This window comes from Dunckerocampus dactyliophorus, chromosome 2 (genome assembly GCF_027744805.1).
Source record: "Dunckerocampus dactyliophorus isolate RoL2022-P2 chromosome 2, RoL_Ddac_1.1, whole genome shotgun sequence".
Taxonomy (NCBI): Eukaryota; Metazoa; Chordata; class Actinopteri; order Syngnathiformes; family Syngnathidae; genus Dunckerocampus; species Dunckerocampus dactyliophorus.
In genome coordinates, this window is record NC_072820.1 from 6,764,457 (window position 1) to 6,789,275 (window position 24,819).

The 24,819-nt window shown below is 40.0% G+C and overlaps 1 protein-coding gene across 4 annotated transcripts in view; it reads left to right on the forward strand.

Moving 5' to 3' along the window:
- Positions 1 to 10,042: 10,042 nt before the first annotated feature.
- rgs18 (regulator of G protein signaling 18) overlaps positions 10,043 to 24,819 on the forward strand; it is a 50,604-nt gene continuing 35,827 nt past the window's right edge. For all 4 annotated transcript variants that reach the window (XR_008569487.1, XM_054766932.1, XM_054766931.1 and 1 more), the window contains exons 1-2: positions 10,043 to 10,129; positions 15,642 to 15,723. The gene's annotated coding sequence lies outside the window, so the exon portion shown is untranslated. The remainder of the gene's footprint in view (positions 10,130 to 15,641; positions 15,724 to 24,819) is intronic.

Here is a 24,819-nt window from a genome sequence, read left to right on the forward strand (position 1 = left end):
AATGACTGTCTTACTGGCATCCAACCTCAGCAGCAATGGAGCGCTGCGAGAGGCCTTGCTTATGCAGCTCAACAATCCGAGCACGTTCAAAGAGAGAAAGCTGTTTTGCCTTCGCCATCAAGAGATCATGACTGTGTGAATACCTTACCGAAAATGACACCGATTCCACATTTTTGCCAAGACATTGGCTTTCAAAGTGGGTGGTCTTAAATTTTTGATCAACTGATGAACAGCCTGTTTCACTTTTTGCAATAAATTGCTTCCTCCCTACAATTTCTTGCCTCATTCCCATTTCTTCTTTTTGCATTTTGAAGCTCTACTTGGAACCTCCTTTAAGATCCAACACTACAGAATGTAAATTCTTGCAATTTTTCAGCTGGTCTCCTGGTTTTGATCAGGAGTATACTTGTCCGCAGGTTAGTGGGCAAAAATATTTGGCAATATCTCTGGCAATGCACACTATGACCGTGCATTGATTGGGCAATTATTACAGAAGATTCCTGACATTTTTCCAACTTACTATATTTAACTATTCATGTAACACAAAATGTCAAAGAAATGTTGCTTCCAGTGCAGAAAAGACACGCTCAGACTGCGCTGCATCAAGAGCTTTCTTCCTGCTAGAGCTGATATAATCAGAAGGACTCGGGATTACTTGGGCAAACCATGTCAACCACTTCTCTGGGCTTAGAACTGTCTTAGATAGACCATCCGTGAAAAGATGGTGGTCAGATCAATCCCTGTGTCAGGTGTATTTTTTAAAAGAAAACATGCTGTGTGCTCTGGGCCAAATATGAAAGGCATGTTTCAAAAAGAAAAACCATGCTGGACTAGCCTGCCTGCAGCCACAACCTGCCCCCAATGGAGAACGGTATATGTGGCCCTTTTTTGATGAAATTCTATACTGGTGTACACCGGAGGACTTGTTGGGGATATGACATTAATATTACTGAAAGACTTCATCACTTTCCTTTGCTCCCCGTTGTTTCTGTATTGACAGAATACATTTTGCAATGATTAATGTCTAATACAACGACAAGACTAGCATCATATTTCACCTTTTATGATGTGGAACATGCACGTGTTTAAATATGCATTGATCATTGTTATTCAGCTTTTCTGGGGTTTTGTGGTGAAAAACACAAGTTATCAAGATTGATTGACTTTGTTGGCAAGCTAGCTCGAGGCTAAAAGTTATATTTTAATCGGTCTGACTGAGTTGAAACAACCTGGCGAACTAACAGATTTAGGTTTACAGTTCTTTCTCTTTTAGTTGGTGATAAGGGTGTCTTTTGAAGATCTGCTAAGCATCTAAATCTCAAACACACACTTGGTGCTTGACTGATGAGAGAAGTTTGAAATACTAAATCACTTTGCACTTAATTCTATTGGATGGAGTAGTCTCTGGAAGAATAGAATGGATATTAGAGGGCTTTCTTTGCCTGTTAATTATAGCAAGAATGTGGGAAAGCAAGTGTGTCCTCTATCATACCAGAGCTAATCCCCTTGAATATTGGAAGGGAGGTACCTCCACAGGTCCCTCATGGGCTTTCATGAATACAAAATATGGATTTTTTTTTTTTACAAGGGGAAAGAATGCATCATCTATCTAATTTCCTGTTTTTTTATGACACTGCTTTTCTCCATTGAAAGCAAATTAGATCCCTTAAGTCCCATCTCTCCATATAGCAAAGGAACAAAAAGAAAATAAAGAATCTGGCTGGTGATGCTTAAGTTATTAATTCATATGAAAATGCTGATGGGCTTCACTCCTGCTGGCTTGCTTTAAAGTTAGTAAACCACCCCGAGTGTTGTGCTTTTTACCATTTTATTTCAAACAGAAACAAATGTGCACTAAGGACCTATAAGGTCCACTGTTTCCAGACAGTGAAAGAGGCATGAGCTTATCTTGGTCTCACATACGAGCAAAGTGCATTCAGGTAATGCCCCATTTTAGACTTTTGGTGGAATATCCACATACGGTAACTGTAATAGTTTCAAATGTAGTTTGACTTTTAATTTCATGTCATTTCAAAGTGCCCACGGCTGGTTTTTTTATTGGTCCGCGGCACAATCTGAAAACAGAATTTAACAAGAAAATGAAGAAAAAAAAGACAGAAAATGGAAAAATCAGCAGTAATTTTAAGAATAAAATAATTTAAAGCCATAATATTACAAAAAGAAAATTTATTTAAGTAAAAGGGGGGGGGGCAAAGAGCGAAGTTCATACTAATAATAGGCTTTTTCACTGCTTTTTCCAAGCTGAGATGCAGTTTTTTCTTGAAATATATATATATATATATATATAACTTCTTAGCATCTCTACAGGGGTGTGAAAAAGTGTTTGCTCCGTTCCTGATTTCTTATTTTTTTTACATATTTAAATGTTTCAGATCATCAAACTAATTTAAATATTAGTCAATGACAATACAACTGAACACAAAATGCAGTTTTTAAATGATTTTTTTTTTATTATCATTAAGGGAGAAAAAAAACTTCCAAACCTACATGGCCTTGTGTGAAAAAGTGATTGCCCCCTAACCCTAACACCTAGTCGGGCCACCCTTAGCAGCAACAAGGCAAGGCAAGGCAAATTTATTTATACAGCACAATTCATGCACAAGGTAATTCAAAGTGCTTTACAGAAAAGAGGGGAAAAACCACTTCATAAAATAATTCCATAAAAACATACAATTATCAAATACAATTTTAAAATCATGACGTAAAATTCCATAAATCATTCCATAAAACAAAAAAGTTTAAAAATCAAGAGTGCAGATAAAATACTTTCAGTTGTCATATGCACCGCTGAAAAGAAGTGTTTTCAGCCTGGATTTCAACATTACCAAAGTTGAGGATTGTCGCACATCTTCTGGAAGATTGTTCCAGATTTTGGCAGGATAAAACTAAAACGCAGCCTCACCGTGTTTAAGTCCTGACTCTGGGCACAAGCAGGCGACCACTCTCCGAGCTTCTCGGAGATTGAGATGGTTTATGTGGCTCTAACATGTCAGAGATGTACTTTGGCGCAAGACCGTGAATAGACTTGTACACAAGCAGAGCTGTTTTAAGGTCTATACTCTGAGCAACAGGAAGCCAGTGCGGAGACCTAAGTATTGGACTAATTTGGTCGTATTTCCTGGTTCTAGTTAGGACTTGAGCAGCAGCATTGTGGATGTACTGCAGCTGTTTTACTGTTCCTTTAGAGAGCCCGGTGAGAAGGCCGTTACAGTAGTCCAGCCTGCTGGAGACAAAGGCATGAACTAGCCTCTCTAAATCTGGCTTAGACACAATTCCCTTGATTTTGGCAATGTTTTTTAGGTGGTAAAAAGCTGATGATGTTATTGATTTAATGTGGCTGTTAAAATTCAACAACTGCAATCAAGGGTTTGCGATGACTTGTAATGAGTCTCTTACAGCGCTGTAGAGGAATTTTGGCCCATTCATTTTTGCAGAATTGTTGTCATTCAGCCACATTGGAGGGTTTTCTAGCATGAAGAGACTTTTTAAGGTCATGCCACAGCATCTCAATAGGATTCAGGTCAGGACTTTGACTAGGCCACTCCAAAGTCTTCATTTTGTTTTTCTTCAGCCATTCAGAGGTGGACTTGCTGGTGTGTTTTGGATCATTGTCCTGCTGCAGAACCCAAGTTGGTTTCAGCTTGAGGTCACGTACAGATGGCCGGACATTCTCCTTCAGGATTTTTTGGTAGACAGCAGAATTCATGGTTCCATTTACAACAGGAAGTCTTCCAGGTGCTGAAGCCGCAAAACAGCCCCAGACCATCACACTACCGCCACCATATTTTACTGTTGGTATTAGGGATGAGCAACTCCACTATCCGTATCTGTATCTGTGCTCAGAGTAGGTGGCTCATAAACAGGAATTGGGCGTGGTTTAACCAGAAATGGGTGGGGTTTAAATTATTTAAAATGAAAAGTCTGGAATTAACATGGATTGGTCAGAAGTTGCTATAGTTATTGTTTATCATTTATGTGTACTGTGTATGTGCGTAAGTGATTTGTAAGACTTTATTATTTAACTATTTTTTTATGATCTGCGTGAAGTTGGTGATTCATGCAAACATCCACTGATGTTAAAAGGGGAAATAATCAAAAGAAAAGTTCTCCAACTGACTTTAAATCACCAGCCAAATTATAAGCAAGCGGATGAAAAAAATTGAAAAATTAACAAAATTCTTAAATAGTAGGTAGCGGTTTACGATGACTTCATGGAATAAGACAAAAATACATTTCAAGGAAAAAAGCGGTCATGCTACCCCAGTTTAGTTGCATAACTGACTGATGCAACACAAGCCTGCACAGCGCTGTCTTGTCAAATGCAAAGCGTACTTTACGAAACAAGCTTACCAAGTATCTTTAGATACAAACCGAAATAGAGGCGAGCTGAGGAAAACCTCACAAAGTGGAGGCAGCGGGCCACACGAGCCGTTGTTTTCAGCTTGCCAAGTGCACCGTGTACGTGAATGAGCCACCGATCAACTCCTCTGTGGCTCCAGCCTGCACAGTCTGTCTCGGGAGGGGCGGTTGCTGCGTGTGACTGGCCAGTCACGGAGCGTGAAGAGTGAATACATAACGAGGATTTTCTTTCATCACAATTACGGATAATGACGAGATGTGCTTGTTTCATGCTCGTATTCGGCAAAAATGCGTTATCCGTTACGGATACTCGTTCATAGTAAGTATCCGGCTCATCCCTGGTTGGTATGATGTTTTTTTTCTGAAATGCGGCGTTACTTTTACGCCAGACCGTAATGGGACACACACTTTCCAAAAAGTTCAACTTTTGTCTCGTCAGACCACAGAGTATTTTCCCAAAGGTCTTGGGGGGTCATCAACATGTTTTCTGGTAAAATTGAGACAAGCCTTAATTTTCTTTTTGTTCAACGGTGGTTTTCGTCTTGGAACTCTGCCATGCAGGCCGTTTTTGCTCACTGTCTTATGGTGGAGTTATGAACACTGACCTTAACTGAGGCAAGCAAGGCCTGCAGTTCTTTGGATGTTGTTGTGGGGTCTTTTGTGACCTCTTGGATGAGTCATCACTGCGCTCTCGGGGTAATTTTGGTGGGCCGGCCACTCCTGGGAAAGTTCTCCAATGCTTCATGTTTTCATATTGTACAATGTTCTTGTCAAATAAATAAATGAAATTCAACTCCCAAATCCATCGGCACGGTACCAATGACCTGACACGACATGAATTAATTGCAGCTATTATTGCAGTGTAAAAAGGAAGTGAGCACATAATTACCTGTTGCAGTACATGGAGCGGTCAGAAGAGAAGCACCTCTTAAGTAAAAACAGGGACTTGATGAACAGGATGGAAGGGGACCTCAATTGTTGGGAGTATCTATTGTTTACCTCAAGTGTGCTCGTACCTGTCAACATTTGCATTTGGCAATAAAAGACATTTTCCGGAAAATAAGGGAAATTCTCTGGCCGGTGTTGCCAATGTGCCGCACCATTGTCCTCGGAGATTGCTATTGCTCAAGCGCATATACCGTCACCATTGTCATTAGCATTACCGGAGGGGATTTTCTTTTTTTTTTTTGGTGTGTAAGGTTTTTGTAGATGTTTGGAACCCCGGAAGCAGAAGCTGAGGCGAAAGCATTAAATAAAATCCAAGTCTTTATCAATAGTTCAAGGAAAAACACGGCACATGAAAACATAGGAGCAGAAAACAGTCAATGGCGAAAAGAAGATGCTTTGGGACTTTTTACTCGTTGTCACAAAGTAGCCAGTGAGACAAGGTTGGAACATAAAAACCAAGACAATATTCCGACACCCTCCTACTACTGCCAAGATGCTAAATACCACACGGGTAAATGCCGGGCAGTTTTGCCAGAGAGGAAATGACAAATACCAGAAACTATTTTGAGGAAACTTATTGGAGACACCCGATCTGACATTGCTCAGGGCCATTTGCTACAGTAAAACATGACCACTGTCCATGTATAGTACATTGGAAAGGCTATTACTTCCTTTCCTCACAGTTTTTGGAAGCAGCCAATGATCACACTATTTAAAAAGTTTGCAAATTGTACTAAAATAAGTGTAATATATCTGCTTACGGCTCTACGGTGACAAGGGAGATGGACAAAGAGCCCACAATGAAAGTTGACAGAGTATATAGAATATATATAGCAGTTGCCGCACCCCTCTAGAAAGTGAAACTTAAGCTTGTGTGCTTGGAAAGGGAAAGTCAAGTTTGTGTGAGAGAGACTGGCTCGAAATGTGTTAGCTATTTGACTGAAACTTCCCTGAGATAATACAATAATAATATCTAACAATACAGTATCTTATAATGCAGTTTTACCTTTAAATAAACTCACAACACTAGTGGGAAAATGCTGCCACTGGCACAACAGCGCCCCCACCTGTGTGGCGTGCAGGACGAGCCGCTGCATTGAACAGCCCAGAATATCAGTCATATTTAACCATCTTCTTAATCATCATGTATCAAGGTCCTGTATCATACATATTTTGAAAATTAATCTGTTAATACTCCTTTCCTCCACCACGACACGCTCATTGTCCATCGTTTACATTTCATGTTTCTGTATTATGTTGCGCTTCACTCGTTCTATGTCATGCATCGATTGTCTTTAATGAGGCACGTGAGACAACGCACAACATCAGGCGCAGTGCAATGTATTGAAGGGGTCAAATGATCATCCATTATGGGATGTTTGGAATTATTGATAATACAGAGGGTGAAATCACAGTGCAAATATGGTAATTTAAAAAGTAAATGGAAAGTGGCAGCAGCTGCTGCTCGTCACTCCGCCCACCACTGGAAACCAGGGAGTCTAGTAAAACGAAAACACTACCAAAATAAAACCAGCGAAAAAGGTATCAAAGGGGTCAGAATCAATAAAAGATTGATTCATTGTTCTCTTTGTAAAATTACATTTTGCAGGTGGCTAGTCAGAGTGTACTGTATGTAAGGAGTAAATCGGTTTTGTTGAGCAGCTATTATGGTACATATGTTCTACATATGTATAGTGTCATAAATAATTGGTGGATGCCTGCCGGGATACAATCTGCGACCATGCATGTCTAATTATCTTTTTTGATGCAGCTATCTATCGGACTTTGTCAGGTTATAGCGGGGGTCGGGAACCCTTTTGGCTAAGAGAACCATGAAAGCCACATATTTTCAAATGTATTTCCGTGAAAGCCATATCATTTTTTGTTAACATTGAATACAACTCAATGCGTGTAATTTTAAGCAAGACCAACAATTTTACATATAATAATTCTCTGAATGTATTGTTTTTATTAACATTGTATATATATATCCTGAAGCTATCCAATAATACATTAAATACTTCTTACCATTAATGTGACTTCTGGTGCTGCATGGTTTTGCACCGTACTCCGTATCTTTCTCTCTTTTCACCATCTTCTTCATTAAAAGGGTTGGCGCTGAAGAACTAGCTAACTGTCTATTTGATTAAAGGAAGGAAGTTTACTTCTTGGCATTTCAATGACCCGGGTAGGCTACAGTATTACCCAGTAATAATGGAGTTTTGGTGTCTGACCCGGAAAATCTCATAAAAAAAATGTAAATAATAAATAAAATATTTTAGCACAGTGATTTCTGTAATGTGTTACTTCAAAATGCCAGTGAAAACTAATTTAAAATGAATTTTATAGTGCTAAGAAATGTCTAAGAGCCAGATGGGGGCTTCTTGGGTTGCAGCAACTCTATGCTGTTCAGGCTGGGAGCCGGTGGTTAAGTACAGCTTGGCGCTGCTCCTTTTTTCCATGGCGGCATGAAGTGATGCACCGGCGGTGGAACTTTGCTCCTTTTTTCCTTGACGACATGACGTGATGTATCGGCGGCGGAGTTAAGCTTGGCTCCTTTTTTCCTTGGCGGCATGATGTGATGTATCGGCGGCGGAGTTAATCTTGGCTCCTTTTTTCCTTGGCGGCATGATGTGATGTATCGGCGGCGGAGTTAATCTTGGCTCCTTTTTTTTTCTTGGCGGCATGATGTGATGTATCGGCGGCAGAGTTTAGCTTGGCTCCTTTTTTCCTTGGCGGCATGGCGTGATGTGAATTGGCTATGCGTCAATGATGAGTGACCTTTCAGCATGCTTTTTCCACTTCGAATCCACCTTGAAAGTTTTTAGCATGCTCAAAACATTCGGGCCGGCCACAAGAATGGGCCCTAATATTGGAATGTACTCCGAATGCAGTCAGAATTTTTTAAATGCGCTTTGAATACCCAGGAATAAACCAGGAATTTTAATTCTAATGGCATTCTGGCTCATTCCACCTCTAGTGTGACTAGGGTATAACCCAAAACCATTAATGCGATTGCCTCGCTGTGTCAACCCCTCACAATGACAAGTGGGAAAGGAAGAAATTATTTTTTTTAGGCAAGTGAGGTCCTGCTTCCGCCTCCCGTGACCATCCATTCCACAGCTGCCCAGATGGCCCAGATGCAAGCATTATATCCCGCCCTCTTCCTGCTTTGAGAACGCAAGCTACGCCGGACGTAACACACCCACATGCACTAGTTGTTGTCAGTAAATATTAGTAATTTGGCTAAGTTTAGCTACTAACGTGCACTGTCACTGAATGTATATCATAACAACAAAATTAATGTAAATTGTTGCTCACCTCTCTAAGACTGCTTTTGTGTTTGTGGATGCTCTATGGAAATTACATGAATACCAGACAGTGACCAATCATCTTCTTTGGGCCAAACACCATTTATTTGACATTTATTTGCTCAATCTGGTAAGACATGCTAGCCGCTGGTGGTGTTCGTATATTTTTTAGTTGAAAAAAAATGTGAGCAAGCTGCATACAGTCCCTTTTAATCGATGTGTGCGCCAAGCTTTACTTTCCTTGAAAAAAATGTCAGAGAAGAAGCAACACAAGAGTACGGATCGGCAATGTTATGCATCTGTAATCGTGTATTCATGTTAAATTGAGCTGGCATTGAGAACTCCAGTACGGAGCATCCTGTAAACAGAGCATTGCAACAGATTCTGTGCATATCAATATTTATAGTGGCTGCTGGTCATTACCATTGTACTGTGTGTGCTCATTTGGTGTGCAGGTCGCTCTAAGCAAAGGTCAACACAACATTTCAGCTTCAAAATCATTTTGACCACCACCATACATCTGAGGACTGGTAGAAAGGTACAAGGGAAACTGGGCTTGGCTTTAAACACATGGCATCTTCATGTAAAGGTACACCTGTACCATCAAATAGGATCCAATATGCTGTCAATCACAGTCATCGCTGCCTTTGCAAAGATAACAAAGCTTAGTTTTTAAACTGTCAATTTTGAGCGGTCACATGAGCAAATGCAAAAACTTTTAACATTTCGGTGTGGATATTATTTTTGGTTTTTTTTTTTTTACATTTTCACGTCCTGTCCAGACCGTCTTGTTTTTTTATTTAGTTTTTAGAAAATGTTGAAAATATCTTGGATTTAATTTTTTTTTTCATTGGGCAATTAATTAAAAAGATTGAATATTCGTGCAATCCGACTTCATGGACACTTTTTGCAAATACTTTTCTGCTTATTTGTTAAGCAACACAAACTGCAGGGAAAGATCAGCTCTGCAGCAAATGAAAAGGATGAAGAAGAGAGCTAGGAAAACGAGAATGAAGAAGAAAGCTAAATATATATATATATATATACTGTGTATATATATATATATATATATATATATATATATATATATATATATATATTATTTACATCATTACATTGAAAGGTTTGAGAGCTATTTTTTCATACAGAAAATACATTATTTCTTTGATTTATTTCCAGAGATTTTAAAGTTATTTTTGCACCATCAAAACTTAGCAAAGAGGTATCATTTTAGGTATAATAAAACATGTTGCTGATTTTGTGTCTTGTTATAGATAGTATTTGGTAATATAACAATTTTCTAGGAGGAAAACTTTAGATGCTATGTGCCCAAAGTGGGGTACGCAAAAATGAAAAACAATTACCGTCTAACTCTCACAATTACCAGCGCACCTGAACACCTCATGGCACAGAGCGCACAGTCATAGCAGAAAGCAGGAAGGAGACACGGCATGAAGTTCTTCACTGCGCTGTGTGAGTTGTATGAATAAGTAAGTAATTTTGATGATTACGTTGTGTATTAACAGTGTTTAATCTTGAAAGTTTAATTTATATTGATGTTACAATCCCCGCACCGTAAAAACCTGTCCATGTATATGTCCGTGTCAGGATGACAAGAGTGGGAATTCCCTTGAAAATGAGGCTTTATCGCTGCGTGTGTGTATTTTTGGTTTATGGTTTCTGTTTTTTTAGTGTGCAGGAGGAGTAGTGGGTACATGGCTTCAAGTGAAATGTCTGAAGGGGTACGCAACTGTGAAAAGTTTGGGAACCACTGCTTTAGATGTATTGAAATTACAGGCATCTTTGACTAAACTTTGTGTATCATTTGGGTATCTCCTTACCAGGCCGAGTGTCCTGGTTTTCGGTGATCAAAATGTGGTCACCCTAATGTGCAATGTATACTTACAGGAGTTACTGGGGCCGTGACGCTCGACAGTGCCGTGCTGTCCCAGATTGATGTAAATGTAAATGCGATTACTTCTCTTTAGCCTTTCTCTCTGGTTCTTTGGACCATGTTGCTGTTGAAGTCGTCAATGATCACACAGTATTAAAAAATTGAGTTACAGCACTTACATTATCAAGACGATGGACAAAGAGCCCATAATAATCGGTGTGCAGAACATATAGAGCAGTTTCCCACCCCTCTAGAAAATGAAAGTTAAGCTTGTGCGAGAGAGTGAGAGCGAGAGAGAACAAAGTACCTGTTGTGTGTTTGTCTCTTGTCCCAGTATTTTTCTATGAGTCATCTAAATGTTGTGCAACTCTGATTGTGCTATGTGAGTGTGTGTGTCAAGAAGGCCTTCTATGAGAAGCTATTCGACTGAACATGCTCTCAGCTAATAGACTGAATCTAAAGGTGTAATAATAATATCTAACACACACTTACCAGAAATGGCAGTATATATCCGCCTTGTCTTCTTCTCTCCTTTTTAATTCTGAATTGCAACCACTCAAGTTAGCATTTTGCTGTACTTTTCAGTGCGAACGTACTGATACCTATTAAGTACATGTGTATTATTGTGCTTGTGCTCTTGTAGAAGTGGACTGCAACATTCTGAGAGGTGTTTCTAATATTCTGGATAGCTAATGTAGCTCTCTGAGAGAGGAAAGTAGTAAAAATGGCGGTAGTGAGCAAATGTAATAGGTTCCAGGCCACTGTTGACCTGAGGTGCTGTGACAATATTGGTATTTTACTTGTGTTTAATTGGATTCCTGTTGCCATACTTATAATAAAACAGACAATAGGAAGATATAAAAGCAACAAAAAGGAAAATATTATTTATTCTGTGCAGTATTATATCAACAGATTTAAAGAACTTTTAACTGTGCTCACTTGTAAGAAATATAGCTCTGACAAGCCTGCTAGTATTTAATGAGAATTTAACTTTATGTTAAAAGTTATGAAGACTGATTAGACATTCTCCCAGACACACACACACTCACATTACAGGGGCCATTACTCATGTGGGCATTGTTTCCACGGAGCTACGGGAATAACACACATGGATTGTTGAAAGTACTTTACCCGCCGTGGAATAAAATAAAACTGTAAACAAGCCACGTTTAGTTTGATGTTTCAAAACTGCTTTGTCCACATTTATGGTAATCAACCGAGATCAGCCTACTCTTTGATGGCAGGTTATTCTAATGATGTTCAAAGCCATCACAGGCCACTTCTTGATCTCATTAACATGGTGCTTTGTTCATTAAAAAGACTATAATGAGACTCCAATGTTAACTAGAGCACACGCTATTAGCGGGAATAGCAGGAACGAGCTGTATAGTACATTATGTAACCATTGTGAGACGTTCATTGACTGGTGGAAAGACAAGAATTTCCCTTATTTTGCCTCATATTCTCTTGTTTTCCAAAAATGTCCTTTATTTGGAAATGCAAATGTTGGTTAGTATGGCTCTTAGATGTTTGGGGCACCCTTGGTGTGGGCATTTGGCTTCATTTCCTTAATCAACTGTGGGGAAAATTAAACAATAGTTATTGATTGTTATTTTTTGAAAACATGAATACAAATGCATATACATATTACAAATAAGGGTGTTCACTTTATTTGAAAAATAATTCATACAATTTTATTTGACGTCATGTTAAATATTATTATTAAACCTTTAGATTCAGCTTCCTTTACACACACATTCACATAGCACAATCAGAGTTGCGCAACACTTAGATATAACTCATGAAAAAAAAACTGGGGCAAGACGCAAAGACAAAAAAGGTGCATTGTTCTATCACTCTCTCACACAGGCTTAACTTTCACTTCTTAGAGGGGTGCAGCAACTGCCATATATGCTATGTGTACCATTATTCTGGGCTCTTTTATCATCAGTGAGGAAGATGGACAGAGTTGAGTGGTGTAACCAAATACATTGGTCGTATTTTCAACTTTGAATTGTGTGATTATTGACTACTTCTCCGTTAGCAATGCGGTCCAAAGAACCAGGAAGAAAGGCTAAAGAGAAGCAACAGCCATTACAGTCACAATCACATCAAAGTCGGGCTCATGCGATCCTGTCACTCGTCACTGCAAATGAGCCAAATCAAAGCATTTGTGTGCTTGTTGTGTGCGAAGAGAAGGCTTTGTTGGTTTAAATAAAAAGGTTCCCGGAACTTTCCGCAATGGCATTGAAGACCTTGTTACCATTACCGTAAAAACACACTGCCTGTCACCCACACAATAAAACCACACTATTATTAGCTTCTCTGGAAAACAAACTCCAAGCTCGCACTGATGGAGAGTCAGTATTCATTTTGAGCTTTTAATCTGATGTTGTGCTGTTCTTAGTGCAATTCGTCTGGTCCGCCCCTGCACACGCCCGGGGCTTGAACCACGGCCCATGAAATGAGAGTCAAGAGCGCTACGTATTGAGCTAAAAGCCCACGCTCTCAACTCGATAGTCGCGTGACTCTTAAGGCATCAGGGAGTGACGTTTAGGGCCTGTCCACATGGAAACGTTCCTCAGTTTTTTGCCAGGTTGAAAAAAAATTGTATCCACACTGTGCCAGATTAGTAAATCGTTACATCCAGACGGGAACAGGTCACAGGGTGAGAACAGTGTAATACATAAGGCGCACGTACCTGTGGCGCTGTAAAGAGACACGCAGACAGAATCACGTGACACCAAAACTATACAAGACAAAGAGGAAAAAGGAAGGAAATAATACAAGACAATGTCAACTGGAGTCAATCATGCCAGTGGAAGTACTCAGATCTGGTCAGGTGATGGCGACGGGGTGGTGATGTCCTCGTTTCCCGAAAGTAGCGGTTTGCTTGTCTACATGGCAACGACAAGCCGGCCTTTCCGTGCGGATGAAAGGCTGAAATGAGCCCCTTAATAACTTACTTTCGCACAACCAGCTGACCAGCTGTCATCTGTTACACTCACCTCGCTAAACCTCACTTTCATCCGGGTCATGGCACCCATGTAACCTTTCTGGGCCGCTCCTGCGTACGCCCGGGGCTCGAAACATGGTCCACCGAATCAAGCTAAAAGCCCGAGCTGTCAACTCGATTTCCAGTGTGTCTTTTAAGGCGTCAGGGGGTTAGGTTTACCAACGTAGTTTCACACAACTGTACCATCCATTACATTTGTTTCATACATGGGTAAATCACAATAGAATTAGATTACTGTATTAGGTTACCCGATTTGCCAGCGCGCACCACCCATCAGGGGTTTGACAAAACACAAGCCGGTCCATGCGCTCAGAAAAATCAAGTCAACTCAACAGAACAATCAAATACAATTGTCCCTCGGGACATCACAGTTCAAACATCACTCCCTTACTCTATCGCAGTTTTTCTCATGTTAATTAATAAATTATCACTGTTTGGTGTTTGACTCGGGCCAATTATTAGTCAAAAATATTGAAAGACAAGTCATATGTAGTATTGTGGTCACTAGGCGTCAGTAATGACACAAAAAATTAATGAGACATTATCTTACATTGCCAGTCAACTTCTTAATTTGTCCTTCTTCCCCATTTTGTTTGAAACCCTTTATTAGGTTTAGAATACATAAAATGGAGGCTAGCTAGTTTGCTCGCTAGCATGCTGTGCTTCAAAGCCGTGGCCGTCTCTTATTCCCTTGAGTGATCCCATAGCCTGTGCATTACAATGGAGTGTAAAGGTGACTATAGGGGTGTTATTTAATGTCTACGGGGCTCTAATAATGGTAAGAAAACATGTATTTAGAAATTCATAAACAGATTTTCTATGCTCTAACTATGAAAATATTCAATTTATTAATATTGAATCCTACTTTGCAGAAATTCACTTATCATGGGCGGATCTGGAACCAATTAACTGTATTAATAAGGGACGACTGTAATCAATTATTTTGCTCATCCTATGATAAATAACCCTTATATTCACATGTATTTAAGCCACATTAAGTGCAAAGAAAAGAACTGCCAGTGCTTACTGTATTTCCTCTCTGCAGGTTTGATTACTTTGTATTGGAATTCACCTGAAATTTACAGAGGTTTTGTTTTTCAGTGTTTTCCTTCACCCTCGAGAAGAAAAATGCGAGACATACGCAGCAGCATTGATGCTGCGTATGTCGAGTGCGGCAGCAGACAGGAAACAGAAGTTTGATCGGTGTCGAACAATATACACGTTAGACATCCTCCAGAGAAAGCATTTTACTTGTTTTGAACACACTCCTTGCCGAGAAAATGTGTAACATGAAAGGAGACCATGCTTCCTCTCCCGCTTCCCGTATTTGTACACCAAGAAAAAGAATATAGGCTATTAATCGCGCCTCCATCCATTGTCTGCTCCCAGGCATGGGGATTTGTCAGATAACAGTACATCGATAATTGGAGCAATGTGTCTCTCACGCCATCAGCCAAATAATTCACTCTAATTAGACTTGCCTCATACCAACAGCAAGCAGGAGAACTGCACTTTGAGAGACTGCTGGAGATGAACAACAAAGAGCAATGGAAACCTCAGTGATGATTCATGAAAGATTGAGACTCGTTCAGTATTTCAGAGAGAGCGAGAGAGAAAGGCGAGGCAGCAGCAGGTGGAAACGTTTCATGATATACCATAAATAGACTTAATGAAAATATGAGCGTGTACCCACTGTAATTAGAGATACTGTACAATAGCATGCAGTAGCATAATTAGGATTCACTTTCTTCAAATCATCTGCAGACACAAGGGAGCTTTCTGCACTGCAATATTGTTCATTGGTTCACATATTGATTTACAACTTGCAGCTTTGGGATAGCAAAGTCCATACATTACTTCTGTGCACGATTAAAACAGTAACTCTGGCTTAGTGGGACCCTTTTATGCATCATAAAATATCAGTGCACGGCTTGAAATATTGCTTGTATTGGAATTATATTCTGCATCTTTACAAAAATCCAAATATTTGTCAGCAGATGAATATGCAAGTACTGTAAAAAAAAATAAAATAAATAAATAAAATACTGAAACGCCCTGGAACTTGATGCTGAATCCTGACTCTGCCCCTCAGGTCTTCTGGCCAGTAGTTGACTCACACTTTTGACCTTCGCGCTGCAGTGGCCAAGCACATTTGGTGAGGAGCAGAAGGATAAGTAAGTACAGTGGAACTTCCAAAGTCAAGCACAGTCCTTCCACAACACTGGCTGCTCTCCAATTTGTTAGCGTTTCAAAGCAAAATTGCCCATTGGGATGAAATAGAATTGGAATAATTTGTTTTAAGGAACATGTTAACGTTCATAATAAGCAGACGTTAACCATTCGAATATGTTTACATCAAAAACAACAAAACACTCTCTGGTAGTAAATGATGTGTCCCCGATGCACCTCACATATCAGATTTTTGTAACATAAACTGCCACACAAGTATATAATGAAATCAACCACTAATGCAATGCAAAACATTAAAACATAACTCATATAAATCACAAGCGACAAGCATATATGGCAACTAACTAGCAACTGGCACAGGAAGCACAAACAGATGGGACACCACAACATGATTATGAATATGCACTAAATCCAAACTCGTTTATCCACAAAAAGCTGCTCAGCACTGACTGAATGTTATATCAAGACAATAAGAAGGGGAAGAAAAATTATTATTAATTTGTTCCCGAAGGTCAGACCGCAAGCTAAATAATTTTTCCCATAGGAAACAATGTAAATCCAATTAATCCATTCTGGACACCCAAAAAATACATTTTGTAGAGATAATTATAGATTTACATGCATAAAAAATTTCAAAATAATTGTAACTGATGAATTAAATGCATAAATGGACATTTATTGAACACTCTTGTTGGAGGAGGATATATATTAGGGATGAGCGAGTACACCACTATCTGGATGTTTTCACCCATCTAAGTGATCTGTAACCGTACCTGTACTTGGAGTGGGCGAGGCATAAACCGGAAGTGGGCCTGGTTTAACCGGAAATGGGTGTGGCTTAAATCAGTACATTGTTTTAAGCCTGAAATTGACATGGATTGATCAGAAGTTGCTATATTTATTCTTTATCATATAGCTATGTGTGTACTGTGTACGTGTGTATGTCATTTGTAAGACTTTATCATTTAATTCTTTTATAATGATCTGTATGAAGATGGTGATTCATGCAAACATCCAGTGGTGGCAAACGGGGAAATAATCTGTTCACTGTAGTTTTCAAAAGCACCGCGTTCAGACCGGCCAAATTAGAAGCAAGCAGACGAAAAAAACCAACCAAAAAACGGCAGTGACACATGCAACTCTGTCTTGTCAAATGCACCGTGTACGTAACGAAATAAGTCTACCGGCTCATCCCTAATATATGCAGTGTCAAGAACTGTGGAGCTGTCGAGTGCTTGACCCCAGTAAGCAGAGACAGGCGTGGGTGGTGGAAAATAAAAATACTTTAATAAATCAGGTGCCGGAAAAACAACAGAAAGCGACAGAGGAGAACTGCTCTGTGAAAAACATACACGGAAGACGAGGCAGGAGCAACAGGTCGAGGAACCGTCTGGGTGACAACACAGGCGACGTACACAAAGGTAATGAACCGGCGGCGTACCTGCGACGACGCTGGGCTTTTAAACTCCACTAATTAATATCGAGAGCAGCTGTGCATAACACCACTGGGGTAAAGCGTCTGCAGCTTCCCCCCAGCAGGAAGTGCAGCGCTCCAAAATAAGAGAGGAAGAACATGACACAAAAAAGAGTTTGCGTTCCCTTTATTTTTTTGAGCGGTGTATATTAGGGCTGTCACGTGATACAAAATCGTAATGAACTTAATCAGTTTTCAAATGAATTTATCACGATTATTCACCATTTGCAACTGGGATTTCCGAGCGTACGTAAATACAGCAAATTGTACTTCCGCAGTGTGCTGGTGAGGGACAAGCATATCGACTTCGCGTTTTTCTTTGTCTTTTTGTTTATTTAGACCACAAATACACTCATAATAAAGACGTTGTGATGTTCGGAGTGCCCGCTGAATGCTGTCGTCTAGTGACAATGACAGAGTGTCACTCCGAGGAGGACTAGAGACGTGTTTGTGAGTTGGAGATACATATATGCTGTTGGAATTGCATTGCTGTTGATACGCTAAAAATTCGCTACCAAGGCCAGGAAGTGGAGGGGCTCAGCGATAACCCAAGCTGATGTTTTGCCGAAAAACGAATCATATGAAAACTGGGGTTTGACTGTATACAGTCGTCCAAAAGGTCTCAGTAAGATGAATAATGATGCTCCAATCCATCCCCTGATTTCTTGAAAAAGAGACTTGTATCACCCTGTGATTGACTGGTGACCAGTCCAGTGCCCCACCTCTGACCCAAAATCAGCTCGGATTGTCTCCAGCTCACTCGTGACCCTGAAGAGGATAAGGCTGTTAAACCAGTGTATCAGACAGTAACACAATAAAGGAGGCCATTTCTGCCTGCAGGATTTTTGATAGGATGAGCATGTACTACATCTAAATAAGACAACAGAGGAATGCACAAAGCCTTGCGGAAAAATACGCAGTTCCAATTTAAAGTCCTATCAGTATCACAGCTTGGGTCTTACGTTCACTCATCGTCCAACAGTGAAACACGTATTATACTGTATTTCTACCTAAGGCGTGGTTGAATGTGAAATAGCAACATCTTTCTCAAATAGCTCTCCATGAGTGTTCATGTTTGCCTTCACATCTATCACAGAGAAAAGATTCACCTACTTGGGACCAAAGGGCCTTTGTTGCTTCCCTCGTTCGCCTAATCAGCTGAGTGATTAAAGTGATCTTTATTTTGCATGTAGGTCATTAGCGGCCTTATTATTTCTGCCGCTACAGATAACTGTGTGTCTTCCTGCATTCGCCTCGTGCTTGATTTTATTACCGGTCTTTCCTGGAAAGGGTTTGGACTAAAATCAAGAAGTGGTGGATTTTTGGAAGCACATCTAACAAGCTGATGATGAAGCAGAACTCTGCGTTGACTGGCTTTGAGCTGGGGGGTTTGGTATCAGAATGAATGAAAAAAGTGTACAGTATAATTAACCTGGAGCAGAGCACATCCATGAAAATATAACAAGTTGTCATCAATAGAAGGCAGATAACAAGGATCATGTTGGTAACAGGAGAGAAACACGTAGCTTTTTCTAGTTGGAGCAAATTATTGGATTCAAAGTGTACATTTAATGAGCATATATTTTACTAATTAATACAGTAGAGGTCAGAAGAAAATTCAATGTAAAAGTATACTTCTAAGAACGTAGGTGGTAAAATCCAAAGGGCATGTTTCAGTCACACCCACCTGCATATTAATGCTACTCCAGTGCTTCCTGCCTGTTCGCATAATCCACTTTCATTTACCAAAGGAGCCTTGGAAAAAGGAAATATGACAGACGGGTGCCTTGGAAATATGCTAGGCATCGCAAATTTTGTTCAGAACACCGCTGTAGGCAAAACAGCTACAACACAAGAAATGAATTTCAAACTGAGAATATGTCCTTTGTGTGTCATAGTAATCGTGTGAGGGATGTTCATATTGTTCAGATGAGTCACATAAATCAAACACATATATAATCATCAGGGGGTGGTAAAATATCACGAGACAAAACACACAGAGAAAACACATCTGACACTCCTCTGAGTGTGCAGGCTGCTTTCATACCCTTGAGCAAGGCCTAAAACCCCAGACTCAAATCAAGGGCACAACATATTTGTGCGGTGCATAACTGATCTCTCTCTTTAACTGCCTTCCTGTAAAGATCATATTTAGCATATTAAATATACAAACATAAAGAGAAAAAAACATTGAGTAGGTTGGTAGACTTATAGACTTTTAAGAAGTGTGAAAGCCGGGACTGGTTGGTGGACTTATTACGTCCTCGCTATATTGCGGTTGTTCAGAAACTGGTTAATTAATAAATGATTGCTGTTTCGCGGTAGACTATGGTCTATTCTTATTCAAAACATACCTAAATACAAGTGATATGTAGTATTCTGGTCACTAGGCGGCAGTAATGACACAAAGCATTGATGAGACATTACCTTACTTTACATTACCTTAACACTGCATGAAGTCATGAAGTCAGCCATGCCATGTCTGACATCCATCCATCCATTTTCTATGCCGCTTCTCCTCATTAGGGTCGCGGGGGCATGCTGGAGCCTATCCCAGCTGACTTCGGCCGTGGCATGTCTGACATGATGGAGTGAAAAAAAAGTTCTCCTCCCATTCCATGTGGAAGTGGTAAGGTTTCGGCTTCTTAAGTTTAGAATAATAAATTCGAGGCTAACTGGTTAGCTTGCTAGCTCGCGGCCAGGTCGAGTTCCTGCAGCATAAGAGTTGCACAATGTGATGTAAAAAATGAATAACAGGAGTGTAAAGGTGACTATAGACATGTTATTTTATGCTTACAGGGCTCTAATAATGTTAAAAAATGAATTTAGAAAGTCATAAGCAGTTCTTTCTATGCTCTAACTATGAAAATATTCAATTTATTAACATTGAATCTTATTTCGGCGAAATGTATTTATCACGGTTGGGTCTGGAACCAATTAACTGCTATAAACGAGGGACGACTATATTTTGGAAGTACAGTTGTCCCACGTTTATAGCAGTTAATTGGTTCCGGTGGTCGGCTGTTGTGATCCGCATTGAAAGGCATTTATCGGCATATGCTGATCACACGATTTTTGACAAATATCAGCCGATACGGTGGCCGATCGATCGGCGCATCCCTACATGGAATTGTTTCTTAATGTGCAAAACTCAATTTTCTATACGGTTAATAACTGCGATACGCATATTATAGGGTTTAGAGTTAGGGCTTTTATTTGCAATTTTTCACCATTCAGTTTTGGAACGTAAACCCCCTGAATAGTAGAGATCTACTCTAATTAGTTGTATTCCAATCTCACTTTCTGAAAGATATGAGTCAATTTCACCAAAACAACTGAATGAGGTGTCATTTGGCATTCAAATTTGCAGGAGCTCATTATACAGTAGAGATGAAATGATACGCATCGATGCATCATCATAATTGTCTGGCATGCAATGGCCCGATACTTATATCATTTTAGATAGCAGTGTGATACATTGTTTGAATGTCTGTACAAACCATTTGCTTTGATGCATAATTGATTTAAGTCCCATGGCTTTCTGACTTAGAAATGCACCAATAATTGGTCCAAAGTCCATGCTATGTCAGTCTAAATAAAGGCCAAGACAGAGCCACATGCCCCGAAGAACTGCAGTAAGTTCTGTGTTTGGGTTACATTTTGGATGTGCCAAGAAAGACTAGCTAGTATCTATCCATCCATCCATCGCAACTAACTTGAGTACTCAGCTGATATACTGACAGTGCATACACAGAACAGCTAATGTTATACAGGTGGTCCTCTGCTTACGGACGTTTCCTTGGTACATACGTGTAACCAGCCCTGTTTCGCACCTGCCCGCACACAGGACCTTTGTAATGGGAGGTGAGGGCGCTGACCACGCGACTAAAAGCCCGGACTGTCGGCTGCGTGTTCAGCGCAGCTCTTGAGGCAGAGGGAGTGAGGTTTACCAACGTACACTCGCACAGCCTCAGCCTCAGCCTCATAAACCTGGCTCTCACTCCTGTAAGCAAGACTTAGGAGTTCATTTAGAGTATATCACAGTCTAGCAACGGAAGTCGTGCGTAACCTGAGGACTACCTCTATGTACAGTATGTACAGTGCTCAATGGCACATTGCCACAGCACTCAATTGGTTGTTTAAAAACATACCTCATCTTAATTGGAATTGATGATGCATATAACCTTGTAAGTATGTATTATTAATACATCCTATCGTTGGTAGCTGGCATTGAGATGCCACAGTGATGTACAGTAGATGCATATCTACACATCTGATGTAATTGAGGTAAAGACGGGCCCCAGAGGACAAAAATATTTTACAAATCATGATCGTAATCTTTCCATTTTATTTAAGTACAGCAATCCCTTGTTTGTAGTGCTTAATTGGTTCCAGACCCGACTGCAAAGTAGAATTCCTTATTTATAAATAGAATGCAGTCGTCCCTCCTTCAAGCATTGCCTCACTCTAGCACGGTTTTTAAAAAATTAATGATTTAATTTTTAGTGGTTGACTATTGCCTATGATTAGTCAAAAAAGTTCTATGTGGTATTCTGGTCACTAGGCGTCAGTAATGTTACATTGATGAGACATGACTTGACATTACATTACCTTCAGACTGCATGGAGTCAGCCGTGGAATGTCCGACATGACATGTTTTTCTCCCATTTTGTGTGGAAGTGGTAAGTTTTTGGCTTCTTACTTTGTCCTAATTCCCCACTCTGTTTGAAACCCCTTCATAAGTTTAGAATAGGAATGTAACAATTACCGGTATTAATGACTAACCGCGATAAAACTCCCAACGGTTAGTTTTAGCGTTTCAAATTAAAATTCGCATCATCCATTTCCTCGAGCAGCAGTAGCAGAAGAGGACACGCATGCGCAGTTTGCAGTGTGTGGCTGGTAAAAACATGGCAGCACCCCCGCAAAAAGCGCTCCTCCGAAGAACTAGATCTTATGTCTGGACATATTTTGGACTTGGAAAGGATTCTGAGGTGAAAATAATTGAAGGCAATCAACCTATCTGCAGAAAATGCAGGAAAAAGTTTCGATGAACGGGGCTAACATTTCCAATATGATGAGCCATCTCTGTGACCACCATCCACAACTTTTCAGCTGGTGTAAGGTAAGTTAACTTGTAGTTGAATGCATGGTTTGTCTGTCAAACGTTGCTATAGTGTGTCAATCGAGGAAGCTTAAGTTAAGTGTTAGTCAACTCAACAGCGAGTAAGTGTGTACACGGCAGGTACAGTATGTTCCTGCACACGTCATACACCAGGGTAGAGCAATATGTGTAATTGTTCTGTACTGTGGGTTTTCTGCTGCGTACAACCACTGCTACTTCATTATTACCTTATCTGCTTCTGAACTCAGGCAGATGCATTGCGTGAGACAGGAGGGCTCACATAGAAAATAAAGAGAGAATAACAAATTTTGTGTTAAAAACAAATCCCAGTGGAAACACTGCAACGTGATTTGTTTTTACAGGAGTGATGTTAATGTGTGTGTGCGTGTGTCTGGCAGATGATCATCATATAATAATCATAATAGGCTCCAGCATACCCACACGACCCTAGTGAGGATAAGCAGCATAGAAGATGGATGGATGGATGGATATAATAATAGCAGTAATAATAATGGATTTGCTTTTCCCTTATTTAAAGAGTGGGCGTACAGCAGGCAATTCCACACTAAACACTAAAGCTGCTTTTCACATAAAACTTTGTTAATAGACGTCAGTGTGTTTGATAACCGTGATCATTTTGGTTACAATAATGGTGATATGAAATGTTCATATCGTTACATCCCTAGTTTAGAATAAACAAACTGGAGGCTAACTAGTTAGCTCGGTAGCATGCTGTGTTTCAAGCGGTGTCCCTGCAGTCATCCCGTAGTCTGCTCATTACAGTTGCTCATTGTGGTGTAAACCAATAATAATAGGTGTGTAAAGGTGACTAATGGCTCCAATGATGGTAAACATCATATTTAGAAAGTTATAAAAAGGTTTTCTATGCTCTAACTACAAAAATATTCCATTTGTTCATATTGAATCCTACTTTACGGAAATTCACTTATTAGCAAGGGTGATGAAAGACTGTATTTTCATAGTTTAGAGCATAGAAAACCTTGTGAATACATTTTTTTAACATTATTAGAGCCTTCTAGACATGACATAAACGTACAGTCACCTTTACACTCCTATTAGCCAATATAGTAGACATAATAAGAGGAAGTAACCTATTTAAGATCCCTCGGGGAGGTGAGTGGCGGGCGAACAGGAAGTGACGTCGGCGGTTCAGAGTTTAGTTTTATCTTGGCGTGGGTTACTGCGGCAACAGTGACCCGTGTTTAGGGAGTAGGGTTCTTTTATTTGGGATTATTGTGCCTGTTTTGAGATCATTCAAACCTGCAGTAAAAGCCTGTTGTTCCGGTGATCAAGTCTGGTATTTACATGAGAGTAATATTACTGACACCAGTGACCAGTGTAAAATACTACATGTCATTCATGCGTTCGATGCTCCGGTCATCATTCAAAGTATCTTCTGAATGTATTTTGGTTCATTTAGCCATTTTTATGCTTGAAACTGCTTAAATATATAAACTGCAATAAATATATGTAAAATTTGCTTCAATATGCATATATTTTGACTAATAAGTCGTATTAGTCAAGGAGGATAAGCGGTATAGAGAATGGATGGATGGAAGGTCGTATTCAACAAAACACATATTTTAAAAAAACATGATAGTGATGCTGTGGAATTCAAATCAAAAAGTGACGAGGACGACTGAAAATTATTTTTATCGCAATTAAATTTAGGCATCTGTAAAATCCTTATGTGCCTGCTGCCCCCTATTCATGTATGGCGGTGCGAATGCACTTCCCACGTAAGCTTTTCTCCCTGCAGCTCCATCTGGTGGGTCACTGCCCCCGCTTGACCCCGTTGCAAGCTGACTGTTGAAAGCGAAAATTGAAAATAAAGTCTTCAATCCACATCTAGTTCGGCATCAAACTGTTCCTCCTTGGTCCATGCGACCGCGCCTCTGCAAAGTTTAGTAGAAACTAGTTATGTGGTGTTGGTGTAAGCTGATTTTTGCACCTGAGTGAGATTATACGACAAGAATTGAACTGACTGAGGCATGTAGAGATGCCTGAATTGCTCCTTTACCGATGTTTGGTGAAAATACACCAATTATCCTCCAAGCACGAGGAGCAGACAGGTGGAAAAAAACAAGCCAACAAAAACAATATTCTCGGGAGAGGTGAAAGCTTACTTAGCATAGTGTGCATTTTAGTCCTACGTCAACAGGGAAGTTTGATCTGAATATAAAAACCAGTTGCAGATGCAATCTCTTCAAGAATAAATGTTTATTGATCAAAAACAACTTGGGCATGTAAATTCTGATTTGTATGTGTACGTGCATGTGTGTGTCGGGGTGAAGGCTCTCTGCAGAATAGAATCCATCACTATTGGCATGTGGACCAGATTACTGGAGGGACTGCGAAAGCCTCATAGAGCCATGATAAAGAACTCTGTCCATGCCTCTTTACAAGCACATCACTCAGGGTGTGTGCACCTCTTGACACCGTTACGTTAACGTGGCTCAA